This window comes from Oratosquilla oratoria, chromosome 22 (assembly GCF_046742065.1).
Source record: "Oratosquilla oratoria isolate Oo_2021 chromosome 22, ASM4674206v1, whole genome shotgun sequence".
Taxonomy (NCBI): Eukaryota; Metazoa; Arthropoda; class Malacostraca; order Stomatopoda; family Squillidae; genus Oratosquilla; species Oratosquilla oratoria.
In genome coordinates this window covers 11,330,641-11,357,994 of record NC_134798.1, presented here as the reverse complement: position 1 = coordinate 11,357,994, position 27,354 = coordinate 11,330,641, and the positions used below count along the sequence as shown (strand labels likewise).

The following is a 27,354-nucleotide window of genomic DNA, read 5'->3' as shown; positions in this document are numbered from 1 at the left end:
GATAAAGAGGGGACTTGCTAATAATCAATAGAATCATGAAAGGCATGGGAGTCCTTGATAGAGAGGACTTACTAAATTGGGATAAGAGAAATTCAAGGGGATATGAAAAGAAATTAAAAAAGGACAGTTATAGAAGAGACCTGAAAAAAATCAGCTTTTCACACAGGGTGGTGGATGGCTGGAACAAGCTGGATGAAACAATAGTGCGTGCAAAAACTATACACGAATTTAAGAGCAAATTAGACACTGTGAGATACAAATACGGGACACCACAAGCATAGCTCCCCTTCCTGTAAGATACAACTAGGTAAATACATTAGCTGCCTGATGTATGATGATGCATCACAATATGTGCATTATGAAATATAAATTTACAGCTGTTATACTCATTCTCTTCCCAGAATGTAACCACTGAAAAAGTGATCAAGCATGTTTATAGCTACAACAATGAAATAAATATAATCAGGAAGCTAGCATTGGTTTGCTCATATACTCATTCCTTAGACCACAAGTCTAAGGGATGTGAAAAAATAGTTTTCCATATAGATGCACAAATGCTTGGAATAGCTTAGGTGATTAGCCCAAGCTGGAACAGTACATAAATTCAGATCTAAATATCATAATTGGAAATTAAGGATATAGATTGCATTGGAACTGTACATGAATTTGAGACTAGATATTATATATTGGAGTGTAGGAGACAGGACCCAATGAATGTTGCTCCTTTCCTGTATACTACAGTTAGGTAACTATTGCAATTCTCCACACTAACAATCCTCAGAAGAAAGCATAATATATCTCCCCTTAGTGACTTATGGTCCCACGTGGAGGCTATTGCTGGTTACCTGAAGGCTATTACTTGTTACTTGAAGGCCATAGGTCCTCTGCAAGAGAGACCAGGGGCAATGGATTGATTGATTGATTGGAACAAATATAGCTGTGATTAGATTGTAAGATTTGCAGTTAATATTTGTAGTTGGCTAAGCAGGACAGCATCTTGCAGTTTTCTCCTTGAAAGCTTTGTTTTCATGAGTGTTGACTTTGTGTAATTTATTATTTTTCAGCAATTTGCATGTGTACTGAAAAAAAATCCTATTGCTTGTAAATTGGGTATCTAAGACTTGCATCCAATTCTCAATTTTTGTACAGTGGTCTTAATTCCTTTAGTCTGGGTCTAGCATTGTGGTCAATAAAGTTTCTTCCAAAACAAAACCCATTAGCTTTACTGCAGAGTACAGTAGTTTACTATCAAACAAAATAAATTTAATGATATTGACATCATATTGAAGGGTTTAAAATTAACATAACTGCTACCATGGAAGTTCAAAGCTGTTTTCAGGGTCTTGTGGTCTGTTGCATTTCATTTCATCAGTGCATTTAACCAAAAAGAACTAGCAAGTGTAACTTGTTTGAATATATTATCTAACCTCAAAGTTTTCTTTTCAATTGTATGCAGAACTTGAATAATAATTGGATACAGAAGTACTGTAAATATAGTTACAACAGTACATTCAAAGTTTCCATTTAATTCAATGGAAAGTGTATAGAGTAAATATATTTTACAGTACATTCACATTTTTCCTGTTTGTATTAATGTAGAAATAATATTGTTGAATGCATTATATTGCTATGTGCCTCAGTATCTAGAACATGATTGCATAATTGAATGCAGACTAATTAGATGTTTGGATTGAAACTAGTTTGTATGTGTGGTAATCTTTGAAGTCAGTGAACTACCATTACTGGTAGTTGGATTTCTGTAACAGCATGTTTGATGAAGTCTAGATAGCATAATGTACGAGTATTGATTGTTGCAGGCATATGATTTTAATAATTCTCCTTTGAGTTTATGCATTTTCAGGATCACCTGCACAGTGTCACCACTGTAATAAATTATGGTAGAAGCTAAGTTTCACTGTAGTAATTTATTTAACTTTTTCAGATAAGTGTTTTCTTTGGAGGTTACAGGCTCATAACAGTAGTAGAGAAGAAATGAACCTCCAACTAATTATTCTTCATTTACCAACTGATTTCTTTATCTGTAGGCAGTTGTTAAAGCTACCCATTTCTTAATTGTAGTTGACTATTATAGATTTAATTCTAAAGTTTTCTATCTTGTTAGCAAATTTGAAATGCTTTGACTGACACTTAGACAATTGACAAGAGGTGACTTGAAGCTTGGGATTCATTTTACACATTTTTTTTTATAATTTTAGATATTTGGACAAAAATCTATCCATCTATATACCAAGAAATTTTTTCCCCATTCAAGAGAGGTAGCCATGTCAAAGGCACATACCTACTCCCACCCATTCCTCTCCCCTCCACCATCCCTTCCTCCCTCTCATCTTACCTCCTCATGGATGATGGGTCATCCCAGTACCCTTCCCACTGCCCTGGGTCAAAAGTAATATAGCAAAATACAGTATATCCACAGCAAGGCTGCTTTGCATCATCAGCAACCTTCCCTGTCCATCCCCTCATATAAAAAAAGAGAAGGAGAGAAATCCCTTTAGGCTGTGTCAAAATATCATCAACACAAGATGAATTTCAACATCAAGAAATGTAGCATAATGGAATTTGGAAAAGGCAAAAATAGAGTTTCGGGAAAATATATGATGGGAACAAAGCAGTAAAGAAAGTAAACTCAGAAAGGGACTTAGGAGTAATCATCTCAAGTGATTTGACTCCTGACAAACATGTAAACAAGTTATTTGGAGAGACCTACAATTTGTTAAGTTCAATGAAAGTGGCCTTCGACTACATGGATGAGGAGATGGTTAAGAAATTAATTGTCACATTGATAAGACTGAAGTTAGAAAATGCTATAGCAATGTGGGCACCTAGCACAAAGAAAAACACAAGGAAGTTAGAAAGAATCCAAAGAGCGGCGACAAAGATGGCACCCACACTATCAAATTTGACATATGAACAAGGATTGGAGTAATTACAGCTGTCAACATTAGAGCAGACGAGAAAGAGGCGACTTGTTGACCATATTCAGAATTATGAAAGGGATGGAAGTTCTCGATAGAGATGACTTACTAAAATGGGACGAGAGAAACAAGAGGACACGCAAAGAAATTAAAGAAAGGCAATTACAGAAGAGACTTAAAAAAGAACAGTTTCCTGCACAGAGTGATCAATTTCTGGAACAGGTTGAAAAGTGAAACAGTGAATGCCAGAACTATGCTTGAGTTCAAAACTAAACTGGATGTGGAAAGGTACGAAAACAGGTCACAATGAGCATAGCTCCCGTCCTGTAAAATACAACTAGGTAAATACAACTTAAACACCCCCCTACCCCACCTATCCCCAGACTCTTCCTTCCTTGCATAACATTATCATTTATACACAGCAATTCTCCATTTAAACTTGTCTCCTGCCCTCTCCCTTCCTTGCTCAACAGACATTCCCCTCTTTCTCAACACCCTTTTACCCCGTCCATTCATCTTGTCCTGGGTCATCTCTTCATGTTCACTCCATCCACCTCTGGCTTCCACACCTCTTTTACTAATCTTTCTTCACTCATTCTTTTCATGTGTCCAAACCATCCCAATACTCTTTTTTTCAGCCCTATCTTTCATATACTTTTTCACTCCTACTCTCCTCCTCACCTAGTTTCTCACTCTGTCCACCCTAGTAACCCTTACCATACTTTCTTATATTTTGCTCTGTATACAAATACATGAATTAAAAGAGACAGACATGCAATACTAGAAGTCACCAACTACATAACTTGTAGTGATGAGTGAGGAAAATGGAGGAGAAATAAGGAAAGGTGAGGTGAAGACAGTTGTTAAGATAATGAGAGCAGGTAAGGCACATGGGTTGGATGGATGTCATGCAGAATGTCTAAAAAGGGGAGGTACAGTGATGGACTGGCGGCCTTGCTGTGTGTCTCATAGAGGGTAGAGTGCCAGAGGGCTAAAGGAGAGCTTGTATAGTTCAACTTTACAAGGGAAAGGGTGATAAGTGTGAGTGTAGTAGTTTCAGAAAGATCAGTTTATTAAGTGTAGTTGGGAAGGCTTATGGGAGGGTTTTGATTGAGAGTATCAGGAGAGGAATAGAGGGAGTAAATGGTGAGGAATAGTGTGGGTTTAGAAAGGTAGGGGTTGCATGGATCATATTTTTGTATATACAGTACCTAGTTGTATATATATAATTATATATGTATGTATATATATGTATATATGTATATATATATATGTATATATATATATATATATATATATATATATATATATATGTATACAGATGCTCCTCAACTTACATTTTATTTATGTTCCGAACGGCCAAACGTAACGTGAAAATGAACGTAAGTTGTTCCTGTACGTTCCAGTAATGTATGACCGTTCATACTGTACTATACATCCATAAATTCTATTACCGTATCTTATAAAACACCCCTAAATCATTAATTATAAACATAACATTGTAAAATAATAACATTAATTTCAAATAAATTAACTTCAAGCAACATAAAGTGAGATGGTGGAGGGGGAGGAGGAGGAGGCAAGGCACGTTCAGTCAGTCGTTTATGCCATGTAAACAATGGATGCAGTGTCATGCGTAAGTATCGTTTAAGTCTCGTACTACGGAGAGCACGCTAAACTAAAAAATTCACTTTTTTTTTTTTTTTTACAATTAGTTCAAACGTAAAATCGAAAAAACGTAAAACGAATGAACGTAAGTAAAGGAGTGTCTATATATATATATATATATATATATATATATATATACATTACATTTATATATATGTTTATATAATATTATGGGAGCTGTCAAGAGTTTTTATGAGAGTAGTAGAGCTTGTGTCAGGATTGGAAATGGAGAGAGTCAGTGGTTCGAGGTAAAGGTGGGACTTCGTCAAGGATGTGTTATGTCGCCCTGGCTGTTCAACTTATACATGGATGGGGTGGTGCGAGAGGTAAATGCAAGGGTAGTAGGTCAGGGATTGGAGATGGTTAAAGAAAATGGAGAAAAGTGGGAGGTGAGCCAGCTGTTGTTTGCGGACGACACTGCACTTGTGGCAGGATCGGAGGAGGGATTGAGGAAGTTGGTGACAGAGTTTGGGAGAGTATGTGATAGAAGAAAGCTAAAGATAAATGTGGGTAAAAGTAAGGTGATGAGATGTACAAGGGGTGAAAGTGGTAGTAGACTGGAAGTGAGCATTAAGGGAGAGCGACTGGAGGAAGTGGATAGTTTTAGATACTTGGGTGCAAATTTGGCAGGAAAAGGTGGAGTGAAGGTGGAGGTAGAATGTAGATTGAGAGAAGCGAGTAAATGCCTTGGTGGATTAAAGAGTGTAATGAGGAATAGACATTTGGGAATGGATGCTAAGAGGAGACTATATGAAGGAGTGATTGTGCCAACAGCACTGTATGGGGTAGAAACATGGAACATAAGAGAAGAGAGGAGTTTGAACGTGTTTGAGATGAGGTGTCTGAGAAGTATGATGGGGGTTACTAGGCTAGATAGAGTGAGAAGTGTGGAGGTGAGAAGGAGAACAGTGGTGGAAAAGGAGCTGGGAGATAGGGTTGATGAAAGAATATTAGGATGGTTTGGACACATGGAAAGAATGAGTGAAGAAAGACTAGTAAAAGAAGTATGGAAGGCAGATGTGGAGGGAGTGAACATGAGGGGACGTCCTAGGATGAGGTGGATGGATGGGATGAAGGGGGCTTTGGGGAAGAGGGGAATGTCTGTTGAGGAAGGACGGAAGAGGACAGACGACAGGGGTGAATGGAGAATGGTTGTATATGGATGATGTTGTGATTGCATGAAGTGGAATGGGCGGGGGGATGGGGGGTGAGGTAGAATGTGTGAGCAATGGGGGGACGGAGAGGGGGGTCGCCGATTTAATGAAGCGGCCTTGCTGTGGATGTGCTGTGTCTTGTGACACTGCTTCTGACCCAGGGCAGTGGACAAGGTGCAGGGATGACCCGTCATCCAGGAGGTGCTAAGATAAGAGGGAGGGTGGAGGGGTGTGGAGTGTATTCAGGGATGGAATGGGTGGAAATGATTTTATGCCTTTTCCTTTTTGGCTACCTCCCTTGTAAGGGAGAAAAAGCCTTGGTATATATATGTAAGTATGTATGTATGTATATATATATATTCTGTTGACAATGACAGCAAATTCATTAGAATTTCTTTCATAAGCTTTCTAGCTTTCGGAAAATAGATTTCTGTGGAAAAGAGAGGGGAAGAAGCAAATTTCCAGTTGACATTGGGAACTTATATTAACACAAATATATACGTTATACACAAAAGAAATGAAAATAAACAAAATGCAGTAGAAAAAACCCAAGACATTTTGCAGATCATTCTGCATCTTGATTTGGAATGAAGAGAAGAAAGCCAATGGTCAGTATAAGAATGAATAAAGACAAAACTTGGAGAGATCACTCATGACTCTCCTCTGCTTGGCTGGCACTGTTTCTTTGGTTCCTCAGTCTAGCCAATCATCTAAGGCATGAGATTTTGTCCTCTGTGGGTTGCCTTTGTGAGGGTGTTTTCCGGACCAGCTGCTCTATTTTTGTGATCAAATGTCTTCTACATGTAGGTTTCACGCTGGGGAGGAGACAAAGATCATTAGTTTGTATATTAATAACAGGTTGTAAATCTTTTATAATTACAGCCTCCAAGATGGTCAGGTATTGGAGGTCCTTTTCCTCTGCAACGATTTCTGTATTATTTATCATGGTTTCCCTGTCAAGATGGTGTCTGTGGTGGGTCCCCCTTGTTGTAGGTGAAGAGTGATTTGTGGTGGTAGTTTTCCTTCCCACGTAAGTATATTGGGGCGTACAGTCCTCCTCTGGGCAAGTGAATTTGTACACTATGTGAGATTGACGTATTCCATGAGGTTTTGGGGTGGTGTGGTTTCTCAGAATTAGAGATGTTTTCTTGTTCCTGTAATAAATGATGAGTGATAATTTGTTGCATTCTTTCGTGGGGGTCACATTTCTTTTAATAGTGTTTTTTATTATTTTCTCATCTTTATACTTATTGGACATGTGGGACTTATAAAATATGCGGTGTGTAGTTCCTTCATGTTTTGTGGCAGTGTGATGAGGTTCTTGGTACCAGGTGTCAATAACTCTTCTAAGTGTAGATTGGACTTCATTGTTGGAGTATCCATTATTGATTAGGAGTTGGTGCACTCTGTCAATCTCCTGGGTATCTGACCAAGAAGAGCAATGGCTAAGAGCTCTTCTAAAAAGAGTACTGATGGTGGAGTCTCTGTACTTTTTGGGGCACTCACTTTCTCTGCTCATACATAGTCCGGGGTTGGTGTCCACAATATATAGCGATCACAACTTAGTCAGATTCAAACTCCTAAACAATTTTAGAATAGATACTTGTGCTAAAATATCCGATTTCAGTAAAGCTCAGTTCAGGAGCTTCAGCTTACAGATTGGGAGGCAAAATTAAACGAAAGGCCTGTAGATCAGATGTGGGAAATATTTCAAAATACGCTCACTAAGATGATTCAAACTTACATTCCTTTTAAGGACAGACGTCCCCCAAATCAGGCTCGCCCAAAGTGGCTCGACAAAGAAACTGAAAAAAGTATTGCTAAAAAGAGACAGGCTTATAAGAAATATAAGTGCTCGGGTGCATCTAATGACTATGAAAGTTATGTATCAATACAGAGAGATTTAAAAAAGACAATAAGAAAAAGAAAACGACAATACGAAATGAACATTGCTGATAAATCCAAAGAGAATCCCAAAGAATTCTATAGTTACATTAGAGATAAAAAGGTTGTTAGGAATCACATTGGTCCACTATTATCTGCTGACGGTCAACTTGAATATTCAAATGAAGGAATGTATAATATCTTAAACAATTATTTTAGCTCGGTATTTGTAAACGAAACACCTCAAGGTGAATTCCAAACTGAAACCTGTGAAAAGTCTGGGGTAAACTTACTACGGTAAATATAACAAAAGAAAAAATTAAAAGGTGTATAGACAAACTCAAAGTTAATAAAACACCAGGGCCTGACGGTTGGCATCCAAGAATCTTAAAGGAAATGAAAAATGAGATTGTAGTTCCATTAGAAATTATTTTCAAGAAATCCATCATATCCGGAGATGTCCCAAGAGAATGGAAGCTAGCTAACGTTACTCCCATATTCAAAAAAGGTGACAAAAAGAAACCAAATAACTATAGGCCTATAAGTTTGACTTCAATCGTAGGAAAAATAATGGAAACTATCATCAGAGATGTTATCGAATATCATTTAGAAAGTAACCGTTTGATAAATGATAGCCAGCATGGTTTCAGAAGGAAACGTTCTTGCGTGACTAACTTACTCGAATTCTACAACACAGTTATCTCGAATTATGACAAAAGAAACAATATAGATTTAATATATCTAGACTTTGCAAAAGCTTTTGATACCGTCCCACACGAAAGACTACTTACTAAATTAGCCTATTAGGTTGGACTAGTAATTGGTTGAATGGTCGAAAACAGAGAGTTGTTTTAAATGGAAAAACTTCTGGATGGAAAAGTGTTGCAAGTGGAGTTCCTCAGTATTCCGTTTTTGGGCCACTTCTATTCATAGTATGTATAAATGATATAGACCATGGACTAAAATCTACTGTTTCCAAATTTGCTGATGATACAAAACTGTGCGGAGTGGCAAATGATCACTCAAACCAATTAGATATTCAAGAAGATTTAGATCAATTACAGCAATGGTCTGAAAAGTGGCTAATGAAATTTAACACAAGTAAATGCAAGGTAATGCACATAGGTAAAAATAACAGTAAGTACGATTACAAGTTATTTGGAAATTCGTTAACAAAAGTGGATAGTGAAAAAGATCTCGGCGTAATTATCAGTAACGACCTCAAATCATCCAAGCAGTGTATTTCAGCCTCTGAGAAAGCAAATAAGATTCTGGGATTGATTGCGCGATCTTTTGATTTCAAAAGTCCATCACTCATTAACAAGCTATATAAATCGTTAGTTCGTCCACATTTGGAATATGCTGTTTCCGTATGGTCACTGAATTTCATTAAAGACATTGACAGACTGGAAAAAGTACAACGGCGAGCCACAAAACTGATTCCAAATATCAAAAATAAATCATACGAAAATCGACTTAAGCACATGAATCTGTTTTCCCTAAAAAAGCGTAGACTTAGAGGTGACTTGATACAGGTCTTTAAGATTTTAAAGGGAATTGACAACATCAAAAGTGACCAAATTTTCACATTGAATGAGAATCAGACAAGAAACAATGGTCTCAAACTGTCCGGAAATAGATTCAATTTGGAAGTAGGTAGAAACAACTTTGCCAACCGTGTAGTTAATGAATGGAATAAACTTCCTGCACAGGTAGTGCAATGTAGTTCAGTTCGAAGCTTTAAGAATCATTTAGATAAATACCTAAGTAAGATGCTGTAATGATTATAATTTATGTTATATTATTTGTTTTTGTTTTGTTATAATTTGTCTGTCTGATTTTCATTTATTATTAGTTATATGTCAATTTATTATCATTTACTATTTACCTGTTTGTTTGTTATTCAACTATACCTATGCATTTATTTATGTATTTTATTTGTTATTTACATTATTATAGTTTTTATTTATTATTAATATGATTTTTTTTTTGCATCCGACCTAGATATGGATCAAAAGGTCTCCTGTCGGCATGCTTCGCCTTTGTAATCCTTTGTAATATGCTGGAAGAAAAGGAGCAATTAGTCTGAGGAGGACGTCCAGGAAAGGGAGAGAACCACTTTCACTATGCTCAACAGTGAAGTCAATCCCTGACACCTCCATGAGCTTCCTCCTCAAGGTTTCAAGGTCTTGGTGGGAATCAGTTTGGACAAAAATATCATCAATATATCTGCAGTAATATTTTTGTTGGGGATTGACTTCACTGTTGAGTGTAGTGAAAGAGGTTCCCTCCCCTTCCTGGACATCCTCCTCAAACAGACTAATTGCTCCTTTTCTTCCAGTGAGGTTGTATTGCGGGTCAACATGAAGGTGGACTTAGTCAATGCAAAATACCTGAAAATCTGTCAATACCCCTTTCTACTGTTGATAGAGTGATCAAACAATTCACTAGAGAGGGCAAGAAGTGCACAAAACCTCATCTAGGTTGTCCTGGGCCCTATGAAATAACCTTGTGTCTTGTCAAAAGAAATGTCGAAGAGGATCCATGTTGCAAGGCCTCTGAAATATGAACACAAGCTGATGTCAGTCCCAGAACAGCTGTCAGGTATCTCCACAAGCTGGGTTACTATGGCAGAGCTGCAAGAAGGAAACCACTCCTTCATCCAGACAATATCAAGTGCAGAAAGGATTGGGCTGTTGAGATGGTGGAGAGACCTGTGGCCTTTCAGAGCAGTTATTTTCTCTGATGAGTCATGATTTGCATTATTTTCTGACGGTGGAAGAGTATGGGTCTGGAGACTCTGTAGTCAAGAGTTTGACCTCAAAAGACTGCAGCCAACAGTGTGGGGTGCAATTTGGAGTGAGGGTCGATCAGAGCTTGTGGATTGTCAAGGAAACATCAGTTCAGGCAAATATGTTTCCATTTAATGGAAGGACTTATTCTAATATTCTGCAGTGGTACATACATATACCAAAGGCTTTTTCCCCCCCTATGAGAGAGGTAGCCAAAAAACAAAGGCATAAAAACCACTCACATCCATTTCATCCCTAACACACTCCACTCCCCTCCACCCTCTTCCCTCCCTCTTATCTTGGCACCTGGATGATGGGTCATCCCTGCATTTTGTCCACTGCCCCGGGTCAGAAGCAGTGTTGTAAGACACAGGATATTCACAGCAAGGCTGCTTCATTAAATTGGCGACCCCCTCTCTCTGTCCCCTCAAGCAGAAAAGAAGACGGGGAGAAATCCTTTTCGCCTTTGTCAAATTTTTCTCACACATACTCCCTCACCCCCCATCCCCCACCTATTCCACATCATGCATCACAACATTATCCATATACAACCATTCTCCATTCACCCATCTTCTGTCGTCTCCCATCCTTCCTCAACAGACATTCCTCTCTTTCCCAAAGCACCTTTTACCCCATCCATCCATCTCGTCCTAGGTTGCCCCCTCATATTCACTCCTTCTACATCTGCCTTCTGCACCTCTTTTACTAGTCTTTCTTCACTCATTCCATGTGTCCAAACCATCCCAATACTCTTTCATCCACCCTATCACCCAACTCCCTTTCCACCCCGTTCTCCTCCTCGCCTCCTCATTTCTCACTCTGTTCAGCCTACTAACCCCTATCGTACTAATATATAAAGGAGGAAACAAAGAAGATCCTACAAATTTCAGACCAGTATTCCTTACAAGCACAGTAGCAAAAATATGCAAAAAGGTTATCAGGAACAAATGGATCAAACATTTGGAAGAGAATAAAATACTAAACCCTAAACAATTTGGCTTTAGAAGTGTAATATGTTTTCACTCAAGATTAATAGAGATAATACAAGAAAGAGATGGCTGGGCAGATTGTGCCTTCTTGGACTTGCAGAAGGCTTTTGACAAAATATCACATAAAAAGCTAATAAGAAAAATTGAAATAATAGGAGGAATGCAAGGTAAGCTACTGGAATGGATGAAAGATTTTTTGAGTGGGAGAAAAATGAGAGTGGTACTCAGAGACAAAAACTCGAACTGGGAAGATGTGTTAAGTGGCGTCCAACAGGGCTCTGCATTGGCTCCTTTAATGTTTGTCATATATATATATATATATATATATATATATATACATATATATATATATATATATATATATATATATATATATATATATATATATATATTGAATGTTGCCTGATTAAAACTTCAAATGATAACTTCAACCTTAACTTAGGATTGTACAAAATTGATAATTATATTTGAAAGGAAATTGCCGAAAATAACAAAATGTAAGAATGCTGGACGTGTGACTCACGCCCGGACAATTTGTCCACCACCTCTTCTAGTGTAGTTCCTTATGCTCTTTGTAATTTGCACTGAAGAAGTAATATACGAAAGCGCTCTGCTCCGTTTGTTTATTTTCTAAAGTGGTTAACTTGCATGTATATATATACATATATATATATACATATATATATATATATATATATATATATATATATATATACATATACATATGATATGGATGAGGGAGTGAAGTGTTACATGAACTTCTTTGCTGATGATGCCAAATTACTCAAGAGAGTAAGCACAGAAGAAGACTGCAGATCGCTTCAAGAAGACCTAGACAAAATATGAGAATGGAGTCAGAGGTGTGAAGTGAACTTTAAGATTAAGAAATGTAGTATAATGGAATTTAGAAAAAGCAAAAATAGAATATCGGGTCACTGTAAAATGGGTACCAATGAAGTAAAAAAAAAAGTCAACTCAGAAAGGGACCTGGAAGTGATTATCTCAAGTGGCTTGACACCTGATAAACATGTCAATAAATTATTTGGAGAGACTTTTAACTTATTAAGATCAATGAAAGGGGCCTTCGACTACATGGATAAAGAAATGGTAAAGAAAATAGTGGTTGCACTGATAAGACCTAAATTGGAGTATGCTGCAACACGATGGGCACCTAGTAAAAAAAAAAAAAAAAAAAAAAAAAAAAAGGAAATCAGAAAGAATTATGGCACCTACACTTTCAGATTTAACATACAAACAAAGATTGGATAAATTGCATCTATCAACACAGGAACAGAGAAGAGAAAGAGGTGATTTGCTGACTATTTGCAGAATAATGAAAGGGATGGAAGTTCTTGATAGAGATGACTTATTAAAATGGGACAGAAGAGATACAAGAGGAGATGAGAAGAAGCTAAAGAAGGACAGTTACAGAAGAGATTTGAAAAAGAATAGCTTCCCACACAGAGTGATTGATGTCTGGAACAAACTAAATGGGGAAACAGTGAGTGCCTAAACCATACAAGATTTTAAGAATAAACTAGATGTGGAGAGATACAAAAATGGGTCACTACGAGCATAGCTCTCATCCTGTAAAATACAACTAGGTAAATAAATTCAAACTCCTTCTCTCTTTCTTATGTTCCATGCTTCTGCCCCATACAAAAAACAGGTCACTATGAGCATAGCTCTTATCCCATAAAATACAACCAGTTAAATACAACTAGGTAAATAGATTCAAGCTCCTTTTCTCTTCATCTCTAATATTCCATGTTTCTGCCCCATACAGTGCTGTCAGCACAATCACTTCTTAACAAAAGCGAGAGAGAGAGTACATTAAATGTTGGTTCAACAAAAGATGCAGAGGCAAAAGACAGAAGGGACAAAGCTTGGAAAAAGTGGAGAAAAGACAAAAAACAAAGCAAATGGCAAATTTATGTTAACTGTAGAAATGAGTATGTTAATGTGAGAAGAGAGGAAAAAAGGAACCATGAGAAGGATATTATAGACAAATGCAAAGAGCAACCCAAACTATTCTATCGGTATGTGAATGGTAAACTTAAAAACAAACAGGAAATGGTGAAACTATACCAAGGAAACATAGAATACACAGAAGATTTAGAGATGGCCGAAGTCATGAACAATCACTTTAAATCTGTTTTCACCAGAGAGAAAATACCAAATTGTGACATAGATAAAAACAAGAAATCTCCCCTCATGAATGAGTTTACAGCATCACTAAAGGAAATATCAGAACATCTATCAAGGCTGGATGTCAGAAAATCACATGGCCCGGATGGTATTGCAAATTGGATTCTAAAGGAGTGCAAAGAAGAACTAACAGACAAAATACACATCTTAATAAACAGCTCACTCAAAGAAGGAAAGATACCCGAGGACTGGAAAAACGCTAACATTGTACCAATATACAAAGGAGGAAACAAGGAAGAACCCACCAACTATAGGCCAGTATCACTAACAAGCACCATAGCCAAAATTTGTGAGAAAATAATCAAGAATAGATGGGTAAAACATCTGGAAGACAATGACATATTAAACCCAAGACAATTCGGATTCAGACAAGGAAGATCATGCTCCACAAACTTAATATGCTTTTACTCAAGACTAATAGACATAGTGCAAGAAAGAAATAGATGGGCTGATTGTGCATTCCTAGACTTGCAAAAAGCCTTTGACAAAGTACCACACAGAAAACTACTAAAAAAACTGGAACACATAGGAGGAATACAAGGAAACCTACTAAAATGGATAGAGGACTTTCTGACTGGTAGAAAGATGAGAGTAGTGCTCAGAGAAAAATATTCAGATTGGAAAGAGGTGATCAGTGGAGTACTGCAAGGATCTGTGCTGGCACCAATAATGTTTGCTATCTATATGAATGACATGGATGAGGACGTGAACTGCTACATGAGCTTCTTTGCTGATGACGCCAAACTGCTAAGGAAAATAGAAACTGATGAGGACTGTGAAGCACTGCAAGAAGACCTAAATAGGGTATGGAACTGGAGTCAGAAATGGGAAGTGGACTTTAATACTAAGAAGTGTAGCATAATGGAGTTTGGAAAAAGCAAAAACAGAATATCAGGAAAATATACAATTGGAACCAAGGAGGTAAAGAAAGTAGGATCCGAAAAAGATTTGGGAGTAATTATCATGAACGACTTGTCCTATGATATACAGATTAACAAAATTGTCGGGGAGACTTACAACTTGCTAAGATCAATAAAAGTGGCGTTTACATACTTGGACGAAGACATGATAAAAAAAATATTGGTTACATTGATAAGGCCTAGATTAGAGTATGCGGCGACATTGTGGTCCCCCAGTACCAAAAAGAATATAAAGAAAATAGAAAGAATCCAAAGAGCAGCTACAAAAATGGCACCTGCACTTGCAAACCTATCATACGAGGAGAGATTGGCTAAACTGGAGTTACCGACACTGGAGCAAAGAAGAGAGAGAGGTGACCTATTGACCATCTACAGAATCATGAGAGGCACAGAGGTACTTGATAGAGAGAACTTACTTAACTGGGACAAAAGAAACACAAGAGGACATGGAAAGAAAATAAAAAAACATAGCTATAGAAGAGAACTGAAGAAAAACAGTTTTCCTCATAGAGTTTTGGACACTTGGAACAAACTGGACAATGAAATAGTATGCGCAAAAACCATTCATGAGTTTAAAAACAAACTAGACACTGCGAGATACAAAGGCGGGACATCACGAGCATAGCTCCCCTTCCTGCAAAATACAACTAGGTAAATACAACTAGGTAAATACAATCTCCTCTTAGCATCCATTCCCAAATGTCTATTTCTCATTACACTTTTTAATCCACCAAGCCGTTTACTTTTCTCAATGTACATTCTACCTCCACTCCTTCCTTTCCTGCCACCTTCGCACCCAAGTATCTAAAACTATCCACTTCCTCCAGACTCTCTCCTGTAATGCTCATTTCCAGTCTGCTGCTACTTTCACCCCTTGTACATCTCATCACCTTACTTTTACCCACATTTATCTTCAACTTCCTTCTTTCGCACACTCTCCCAAACTCTGTCATCAATTTCCTCAATCCCTCCTCTGATCCTGCTACAAGCACAGTGTCATCAGCAAACAACAGCTTGCTTATCTCCCACTTTTCTCCATTTTAACCATTTCCAATTCCTGACCCACCACCCTTGCATTTACTTCTCGCACCACCCCATCCATATATAAATTGAACAGCCAGGGTGACATAACTAACACATCCCTGTCGAAGTCCTACCTTCACCTCAAACCACTCACTCTCTCCATTTCTAATCCTGACACACAAACTACTACTCTTGTAAAAACTGATGACAGCTCCTAAAAGCTTTCCTCTTATCCCATATATCTGCAATACCTCCCACATTGCCTTCTTGTCTACCTTGTCATAAGCCTTTTCCAAATCCATAAAAGCCCAAAAGACATCATTACCCTTTCCTATAGCTTTTTCACTTATCTGTCTCACCACAAAAATCTGATCCACACAACCCCTACCTGTCCTAAACCCACACTATTCCTCACCATTTACTCCTTGTGTTCCTCTTCTAATCCTCTCAATCAAGACTCTTTCATAAGCCTTCCCAACTACACTTTACAAGCTAATTCCTCTGAAACTACTACACTCACACTTGTCCCCCTTTCTCATGTAAAGTGGAACTATACAGTCACTCCTTCAATCCTCTGGCACTCTACCCTCTTTTAAACAAACATTAGATAATCTCACCAGCCAGTCCACCATCACTGTACCCTCTTTTTTTAGACATTCTGCATGGCATCCATCCAGACCAGGTGCCTTACCTGCTCTCATTATCTTAACAACTGCCTTCACTTCATCCTTCTTTATTTCTCCTCCATTTTATCACTCATCACAGTCATTTTCTTAGCACTTTCCACTGCAACTACCTTTCCCTCCCTATCCTCCTTCACATTTAGTAACTCCCATCTTCCTCTCCCTGCCTTCTCTTTCATTATCATCTCTCAATCTGCACCTTTTACCTTCTCTTCTCTACATGATTCACCTCTTCCTCTTTTAATTTCTTTCCAAAACATCTTTTTATTACTTTCAAAATTTTCTGTTATACTCTAACCCCATATCCCATCTGCGTATGTCACTCAAGCATACAAATATAAGAAAGTTGTACTCAACTTATATTCTCTTGATAGCATTTTGGGCTAAGTCACTGCCATTTTGTCATGGGGGAGCTGAGTTCAAGTCCTCGGCTTGACCACATTTCAATTTCTAACGTATGCCTCCTTCGAGCTACTCTCAGTCTCGACTGTGATGGCATGGAATTAAAAGTGATTTGTGGTTGAAAAGATATAAATTTGTTCACTGGGAACCATTCAGTGTATGTATAAATTTTCCCATGTGCACATACTAGTGACTACACTATCATGGCAGATGTGGGTTGAACGCAATATTTCGTGTCACTCAAGCATACAAATATAAAAAAGTTGTACTCAACTTATATTCTCTTGATAGCGTATTGGGCTAAGTCACTGCCGCTTTGTCACAGGCGAGCTGAGTTCGAGTCCTCAGCTCGACCATGTTTCAATTTCCAATGTATGGCTCCTTCGAGCTACTCTTATCTATCTAATTTTGATAATTCTTTCACAAATTCTAGCTGTTGTACTTGTAAGAGAGACCGGTCTATAGTTAGCAGGGTCTTCCTTGTTTCCCTCTTTATACATTGGTACTATATTTGCTCTTTTCCAATCTCCTGGAACTTTTCCTTCTTTCAATGAACTGTTTATTAGACTATGTATTTTGTCTGTTAGTTCATTCCTGCATTCTCTCAAAATTCAGTTTGCCATTTCATCTGGTCCATGTGATGTTCTGACATTGAGGTTACTCAAGTGATTCATTATTTCATTCCTTGTTACTTCTATCTCATTCATAGGGGGACTTTCTCCTCCCACTCGATATCTCTAGGTTGTATGTTTTCCCTTATAAACATTGATTTAAAATGCTTGTTCATAATTTCTGCCATTTCCTCTGTGTATTCAACTCCTTGTCGCAGTTTCTCTAATTCTTGTTTGTTTTTCAGTTTGTTGTTTACAAATCTGTAAAATAGTTTTGGTTGATCTTTACATTTTTCTATGACATCTTTTTCGTATTTTCTCTTTTCCTCTCTACACACTTGTACATATTCACTTCTATAACTAGTATATAATTTCCATTTTTCAGGTCTTTTGTCTTTCCTCCATTTCATCCAAGCTTTATTACTTTTGTCTTTTAACTCCCTACATCTATTGTTGTACCAACATATACATACATATACCAAGGCTTTTTCCCCATTACAAGGGAGGTAGCCAAAAAGGAAAAAGCATAAAATCATTCCCACCCATTCCATCCCTGAATACATTCCACACCCCTCCACCCTCCCTCTTATCTTAGCACCTCCTGGATGATGGGTCATCCCTGCACCTTGTCCACTGCCCTGGGTCAGAAGCAGTGTCGCCAGACACAGCACATCCACAGGAAGGCCGCTTCATTAAATCAGCGACCCCCCCTCTCCGTCCCCCCATGCATAAAAGGAGAAGACGGGGAGAAATCCCTTCGGGCTGCGTCAAATTTTGCTCACACATACTACCTCAACCCCCATCCCCCTGCCCATTCCACCTCATGCATCACAACATCATCCATATACAACCATTCTCCATTCACCTCTGTCTTCTGTCCTCTCCCATCCTTCCTCAACAGACATTCCCCTCTTCCCCAAAGCCCCCTTCACCCCATCCATCCACCTCATCCTAGGACGTCCCCTCATGTTCACTCCCTCCACATCATACCTCTTTTACTAGTCTTTCTTCACTCAATCTTTCCATGTGTCCAAACCATCCTAATACTCTTTCATCAACCCTATCTCCCAACTCCCTTTCCACCCCTGTTCTCCTCCTCACCTCCTCATTTCTCACTCTATCTAGCCTAGTAACCCCCATCATACTTCTTAGACACCTCATCTCAAACACATTCAAACTCCTCTCTTCCTCTTTTATGTTCCATGTTTCTGCCCCATACAGTGCTGTTGGCACAATCACTCCTTCATACAGTCTCCTCTTATCATCCATTCCCAAATGTCTATTCCTCATTACACTCTTCAATCCACCAAGGCATTTACTCGCTTCTCTCAATCTACATACTACCTCCACCTTCACTCCACCTTTTCCTGCCACATTTGCACCCAAGTATCTAAAACTATCCACTTCCTCCAGTCGCTCTCCCCTAATGCTCACTTCCAGTCTACTACCACTTTCACCCCTTGTACATCTCATCACCTTACTTTTACCCACATTTATCTTTAGCTTTTTTCTATCACATACTCTCCCAAACTCTGTCACCAACTTCCTCAATCCCTCCTCCAATCCTGCCACAAGCGCAGTGTCGTCAGCAAACAACAGCTTGCTCACCTCCCACTTTTCTCCATGTTCTTTAACCATCTCCAATCCCTGACCCACTATCCTTGCATTTACCTCTCGCACTACCCCATCCATGTATAAGTTGAACAACCAGGGCAACATAACGCATCCTTGACGAAGTCCCACCTTTACCTCGAACCACTCACTCTCTCCATTTCTAATCCTGACACAAGCTCTACTACTCTCATAAAAACTCTTGACAGCTCCTAGAAGCTTTCCTCCTATCCCATATATCTGCATAACCTCCCACAGTGCCTTTCTGTCTACCCTATCATAAGCCTTTTCCAGATCCATAAAAGCCCATAAAACATCCTTATCCTTTCCTATAGCTTTCTCACATATCTGTCTTACCACAAAGATCTGATCTACACAACCTCTACCTGTCCTAAATCCACACTGTTCCTCACCAATTACTCCTGTTCCTCTCCTAATCCTCTCAATCAAGATCCTCCCATAAGCCTTCCCAACTACACTTAACCTCTTCCCTCCGGGGCACATCGCACGTCTGGCAGCATTAGCTGCCCGACGTGCGATGTTGCGTCATAATAATCACATTATAATAAGTAAAGTCAGTGCTCAATTGTCCGTTCTCTTTCACCCGTGTATTTTGATAACCATAGCAAACTGATGAAGCCAGTTTAGAGAGAATGAAAATTACGTAGCTACGACTACAATAAATATAATCAAGATGGCGACTTCGGCATCAGCAAGTACCCACTTGCTCCTCATGCCGCCTATGTAGGCGGCACCGTATGGAAGTGGTTAACAAGCTAATCCCTCTGAAATTACTACATTCACACTTGTCCCCTTTTCCCTTGTAAAGTGGAACTATACAGGCATTCCTCCAGTCCTCTGGCACTCTACCCTCTCTCCAGCAAACATTAAATAACCTTACCAGCCAGTCCACCATCACTGTACCTCCTTTTTTAGACAATCTGCATGGCATCCATCCAGACCAGGTGCCTTACCTGCTTTCATCATCTTAACAACTGCCTTCACTTCATCCTTCCTTATTTCTCCTCCATTCTCCTAACTCATCACTCTCATTTTCTTAGCATTTTCCACTGCAACTATCTTTCCCTCCCTATCCTCCTTCACATTTAGCAACTCCCTAAAATATTCTGCCCATCTTCCCCTTACTGCCTTCTCTTCCATTATCATCTCTCCATCTGCACCTTTTACCTTTTCTTTACTTGATTCGCCTCCTCTTCCTCTCGTAATTTCTTTCCAAAACATCTTCTTATTACTTTCAAAATTTTCTGTCATACTCTTACTCCACTTCACATCTGCTCTCCTCTTTGCCTCCTTTACCTTTTTCTTTACTTCTCTTTTCTTTTCTTTGTACCTCTCATATGACTCCCTCGTCCTATTTTGTAACCAATCTGTGAAAGCTCGCTTCTTCTCTTCTACAACCTTCTTTGTTTCCTCATCCCACCATTCACTACCCTTCCTTCTATTTCCTCCTGTCCTTCTTGTTCCACACACCATCCTTGCACACTTTGTGACTCCCTCCTTGAACCATCCCCATTCCTCCTCCACACCTAGCTCTACTCTATCCTTCACTCCCTCCCACTCCTCCTTCAGCTTCTTCTTGTACTACTCCTCCTTTTCCTTTTCATTTAAAGAGTTCACTCTAAGCACCTCCCTACCTTTTGTCCCTTTCCTCTTTCTCCATCTATCCTCCACTCTCAACTTACCTTCCACCAAAAAATGATCTGATATTCCCCCACCCTCTCCCCTTAGCACATGTACATCCTTAACTCTTCCTATCATAGTCCTATTTACCACTACATAATCCATCAACGCTCTATCTACCACCCTTCCATCCACCACCCTCTCCCATGTGTACTTATGCTTGACTTTCTTCCGAAACACTTTATTTGCTATCATCAACTCTCTAGACACATTTCCACCATCAACTCTCCACTACGATTCTTTCCTGGAACTCCACATTTCGCAACCACTCTATCGATTGGACCATTTCCTACCCTAGCAATAAGGTCTCCCAGTACTATTACGTTGACATTTCTCCCTAAATCCTCTATGCACTCATTTAAATCTATCCAAAAGGCCTCCCTTTCTTCTACATTCTTCTCACTGCCAGGCCCATATGCACTTACAAAGACCCACATCTTCTTTCCCAGTTTCACCTTCATCCACATTATCCTTGAGGAAACCTCCTTCTACTCCACTACACATTTACCTATCTCTTCACTTACTAGAATAGCCACCCCTTCCCTCCCTCTCCCTCTCTTCACTTCTGATAACCTCCCACTTCCATTAATTTATGCTCACTTGGCGACCTCTATCTTTTAATCTTGTTTGTTTTTCTTTCTGTTTGAAGGAAATAATCTTTTATTAGAACTTACTGTTTTTTTAACCTGGCTCTTCCCCTAGTCGTCACAGTATATATATACATACATATATACATATACATATATATACATATATATATATATATGTATATATATATACATATATATATATGTATATATATATATATATATACATATGTATAATATACATGTATACATATTATATGTGTATAATACACATACTATACATATATATATATATATACATATATATATATTATTTATATACATATATATATATATATATATATATATATATATACACACATATCTGAATAGAATCACAAGTGACAATGATGTCGATCAAATAATTCCGACTGTCGTCCCCGGATTCGAACTGAAACTCGTGAAATCACAAAGCCATCATTCTAGCAGTAATAGTTCAATGAGCTCAGTTGGTAGAGCGGTGGCTTTGTGATTTCAAGAGTCTCGGTTTGAATCTAGGGACTATAGTTGAAATTATTTGATATATATATATATATATATATATATATATATATATATATATATATATATATATATATATATATATATATATATATATAGTAGTATACATATATATTTGTATACACACACACACACACACGTCGGTCGAAGTGACAACTAAGTTTGGAACTCCAGGAAAACTTCAAGTTTTATCGATCTCAATAACAAGTTGTATTAATAGGGAAGGGGAAAGCTTGTGGTGTAGTGGGAAGGTGAAGAAAAAGGAGAAGGGGAGGGATTACTGAGGAAAATGGAAGGAGATGAGGAAGGGGACGAAGGGGCCCAGGAAGTTAGACGGCATGTCAACAAAAGAGGAGCAGACAGCAGTGATGTCATAAGATTAGTAAAAATGTAAGAATTAGAAATATAGATAAGAGCAGCACAATGGAAGGTGAAGATAATTATTTCCATGGATTTAATGAGGGAGGAAATGACAACCTCCCCCGACTAGTAAATCTAGGGCAGAAACTAAAAGAAATGAATGAAACATGGGAGGTTAGGGATAACTTATTAACTCTAGTTACCCAAAGAGTTGATCAACTGTAAGAACTACAGAAAGAGAATCAAAACATAACTAAAGAAATAAAAGAATTAAAAAGACAGTCTAGAGAAATAAAGGAAGAGAATGAGGAATTAAGAGGCATAATAAAGAGAATAAAGAGTCCATAGCAAACAAGGTAAGTGGTTGGAAAAAAATACAAGAGAACAATAAAATTGAATTTAGAGGTATAATGGAACAGCAGATGAAAGAACAAACTAAGGACACAGATATTAAAGTGATGAGGGAGGAGAATATAGTAAGACACTTAGCGGATAAAAAGAAATGTATAATTATATTAGGGATGGAAGAGAAATATAATCCAAATAGGACTACAAGAATAAAGGAGGAAAAGGAAAAGGTAAGTAAGATATTAGAAGTAGTTCAAGAAGATGTACAAGAAACGGAAAGAAATTGAAGAAATATATAGAATAGGGAAATACAATACAGATAAGTCCAGACCAATTAAGATCAATTTCAGGTCACAAACGACAGCAGAGAATATCTTAGCAAGAACAGGTAAACTAGCAAAAAGCAATCAATATAAACATGTATGGATAAAAAGAGAAATGAATAAAGAATAAAGAGAGGATGAGATAACAAAAAGACTAGAGGCTAAGGAAAAAAACGAGAAAAGAACAGAGTCAGAAAAAGAGAAATTCTACTGGAGAGTAGTGAATATGAAAGTGAGGAAATGGTTCATAGCAGAGAAAAACAGAAGGGAAACAGAAAACATGATGGAAGTAGCAGAAAATTAAAAGTGTCTTACACAAATATAGATGGCTTAATAACAGGCTTGAACGAACTGAATGATTACCTGAAGGAAAAAGAACTGGACATAATGGGAATTGTAGAGACAAAATTTAAAGGTCCACTACCACCCAACAGTGTAGGACATGGTGCATGTAATTATTGGACTAGAAACAGAGAGGTAAAACATGGGGGTGGAGTTATGTTCCTGACTAAGAAGGATATAAATGTGAGGAATGTCACCTATGGTAAGAATAGAGAAGAGATGATTATGATGGAAGTGGAGGACAGGGAGGGGAAGAGCAGGAACTTTGTAGTAAATTATGTGCCTCCTAAAATGGCTTCGTGGGAAGAGAAAGAACACAAAAATATGTTAGAAGACACAAGGATAATGCTAAATAAGATAATGGAAGATGGAGGAAGAATAGTTATAATGGGTGACTTTAATTGTAAAGAAATCTGCTGGGAAGAGATGACAGTGAAAGGTGGAGACAACCTATGGGGAAATGTACTACTTGATATGATTATATAACATACAATGATGCAATAGATAGAAGAGAATAATAGGTATAGAAATGAGGAAGAACCATCAATGTGATTATTAGGTCCAGTCTCGATATAATCATATCAAGTAGTACATTTCCCCATAGGTCGTCTCCACCTTTCATTTCTCTTTTTATCCATACCTGTTTATATCGATCGCTTTTTGCTAGTTTACCTGTTCTTGCTAAGATATTCTCTGCTGTCGTTTGTGACCTGAAATTGATCTCAATTGGTCTGGACTTATCTGTATTGTATTTCCCTATTCTATATATTTCTTCAATTTCTTTCCCTGTTTCTTGTACATCTTCTTGAACTACTTCTAATATCTTATTTACCTTTTCCTTTTCCTCCTTTATTCTTGTAGTCCTATTTGGATTATATTTCTCTTCCATCCCTAATATAATTATACATTTCTTTTTATCCGCTAAGTGTCTTACTATATTCTCCTCCCTCATCACTTTAATATCTGTGTCCTTAGTTTGTTCTTTCATCTGCTGTTCCATTATACCTCTAAATTCAATTTTATTGTTCTCTTGTATTTTTTTCCAACCACTTACCTTGTTTGCTATGGACTCTTTATTCTCTTTATTATTCCTCTTTAATTCCTCATTCTCTTCCTTTATTTCTCTAAACTGTCTTTTTAATTCTTTTATTTTTTTAGTTATGTTTTGATTCTCTTTCTGTAGTTCTTACAGTTGATCAACTCTTTGGGTAACTAGAGTTAATAAGTTATCCCTAACCTCCCATGTTTCATTCATTTCTTTTAGTTTCTGCCCTAGATTTACTAGTCGGGGGAGGTTGTCATTTCCTCCCTCATTAAATCCATGGAAATAATTATCTTCACCTTCCATTGTGCTGCTCTTATCTATATTTCTAATTCTTACATTTTTACTAATCTTATGACATCACTGTTGTCTGCTCCTCTTTTGTTGACATGCCGTCTAACTTCCTGGGCCCCTTCGTCCCCTTCCTCATCTCCTTCCATTTTCCTCAGTAATCCCTCCCCTTCTCCTTTTTCTTCACCTTCCCACAGTGGCGGCGCCAGGGGGGGGCTTGGGGGGGTTTTAGCCCCCCAAAAAGTGGCCAGCCCCCCCATCAGCCCCCCCAACTGAAATGAGCAAATTGAAAATTTAAAACACTCATTGAAATAATTTTATTAAGTGGAATTTTTAACTGCCAGGGCTAAAGATTCGTCAGCCATCAGTGCTAGCCCTACCATTAACCCCCTCCCCTTCTGAAATGAGGATAATATATGTGTATTATCATATTACTATTAGCCCCCCCAAAAATTTGCTCAGCTCCCCCTTAGCCTCCCCAACTAAAAATTCCTGGCGCCGCCGCTGCCTTCCCACCACACCACAAGCTTTCCCCTTCCCTATTAATACAACTTGTTATTGAGATCGATAAAACTTGAAGTTTTCCTGGAGTTCCAAACTTAGTTATCACTTCGACCGACGTGTATTTACCTAGTTGTACCTAGTTGTATTTTACGGGAAGGGGAGCTATGCTTGTGGGGTCCCGTCTTCATATCTCATTTTATCTAAACTATTTTTAAATTCATGTATTGTTTTTGCACACACCACTTTCTCATCTAACTTGTTCCAACTGTTTATTACTCTGTGAGGAAAGCTGTTCTTTTTCAAGTCTCTTCTATAGCTGTCTTTTTTTATTTTCTTTCCGTGTCCTCTTGTATTTCTGTTATCCCATTTTATCAGATTCTCTCTATCAGTAATTTCTATGCCTTTCATGATCCTGTAAATAGCTATCAAATCTCCTCTCTCTCTTCTTTGCTCTAGTGTCTGTAGTTCAAGTTTTTCTAGTCTCTCTTCATATGATAGTTTTGAGAGCGTTGGTGCCAGTTTTGTAATTGCTCTTTGTATTCTTTCAAGTTTTTTTATACATTTTTTTTGTACTTGGTGACCATATCGTTGCTGCATATTCCAATCTTGGTCTTATCAGAGTGATTAGGATTTTCTTCACCATTTCTTCATCCAGGTATGTAAATGCCACTTTGATTGTTCTTATTAAATTATAAGTTTCTCCAAAAATCTTATTTATATGTTTCTCAGGTGACATATTATTCATAACAATGACTCGCAGGTCCTTCTCATTTCCTACTTTTTTTATTCCTTCTTCTCCCAATTTATATGCTCCTGTTATTCTGTTTTTGCTTTTTCCAAATTCCATTATACTACACTTTTTTGTATTGAACTCCATCTCCCACTTCCTACTCCATTCCTGTACTATATTTAGGTCTCTCTGTAGTGATTCACAATCTTCTTCAGTTTTCACTCTTTTCAGTAGTTTTGCATCATCTGCAAAGAAGCTCATATAGCTTTCTATTCCTTCATCCATATCATTAATATATATAGCAAACATTATTGGGGCCAGTACTGTTCCCTGCGGAACACCGCTTATTACTTCATCCCATTTTGAGTGCTGGTTTCTTATCACTACTCTCATTTTTCTTTCTTGCAAAAAGTCTTCCATCCAATTTAGTAGTTTTCCCTGTATTCCTCCTTGAGTTTCTAATTTCTTAAGCAACTTCTTATGTGGTACTTTGTCAAAAGCTTTCTTTAGATCTAAAAATGCACAGTCCGCCCATCCATCTCTTTCTTGTATTATATCTATTAGCCTTGAATAGAAACATATTAAATTGGTGACGCATGATCGTCCTTGTCTGAATCCAAATTGCCTTGGATTTAACACTTTGTTTTTTTCTAAATATTTTACCCATCTACTTTTGATAATTCTTTCACAAATTTTTGCTATTGTACTTGTTAGAGAGACTGGTCTATAGTTTGTAGGTTCTTCTTTATTTCCTCCTTTATATATAGGTACTATATTTGCTTTTTTCCAATCTTCAGGAACTTTTCCTTCTTTCAAGGAACTGTTTAGTATGCTATGTATTTTGTCTGCCAGTTCATTCCTGCATTCTTTCAGAATCCAGTTTGCTATATCATCTGGTCCATGCGATTTTCTGACATCAAGATTACTCAAGTGTGTCAATATTTCATTCTTTGTTACTTCTATTTCTTCCATAGGGGGGACTTTCTCTTTCCATTCAATCTCTTCAGGTTGTATGTTCTCCCTTGTAAACACTGATTTAAAATGTTTGTTCATAATTTCTGCCATTTCCATTTCCTCAGTGTATTCAACTCCCTCCTGTCTTAATTTCTCCAAGTCTTGTTTGTTTTTCAGTTTATTGTTTACAAATCTGTAGAATAGTTTTGGTTGATCTTTACACTTTTCTATGACATCTTTTTCATATTTTCTCTTTTCCTCTCTGCACGTTTGTACATATTCATTTCTATAACCGGTATATATTTTCCATTTTTCAGGTCTGTCTTTTTTCCATCTGCTCCAGGCTTTGTCTCTTTTGCCTTTTAGCTCCCTACAACTTTTGTTGTACCAGCATTTTACATATTCTTTTTCTTGTTTTTGTCTTGGGACATACTTTTCCACTCCTTTTTTGTAAATTTTTGTCAAAATATTCCATTTCTCTTCCACTGTTGTTTCTTCTTTGTATATTTCTTCCCAGTTTTCTTGTTGAAAGAATTCTCTTATTTTATCAAAGTTTGTTTTTTCATACATCATTCTTCCTTTTCTATATTGTTCATTTCTTTTCCTATATTTTTCTTCATTAAGTTCCAGTTCAATCAATATGTGGTCACTTTTACTTATTGGTGTTTTATATTCAATCTTGTCCACTATTCTAGGTTCAGATGTAATTATTAAGTCTAGTCTCAATGGTTCTTCTTCATTTCTATACCTG

At 37.7% G+C, this 27,354-nt stretch overlaps 1 protein-coding gene across 4 annotated transcripts in view; it reads left to right on the top strand.

The window, feature by feature from the left end:
• LOC143037429 (glutathione synthetase-like) overlaps positions 1–27,354 on the top strand; it is a 371,409-nt gene that overhangs the window by 202,516 nt on the left and 141,539 nt on the right. The gene's annotated exons all lie outside the window — the stretch shown is intronic.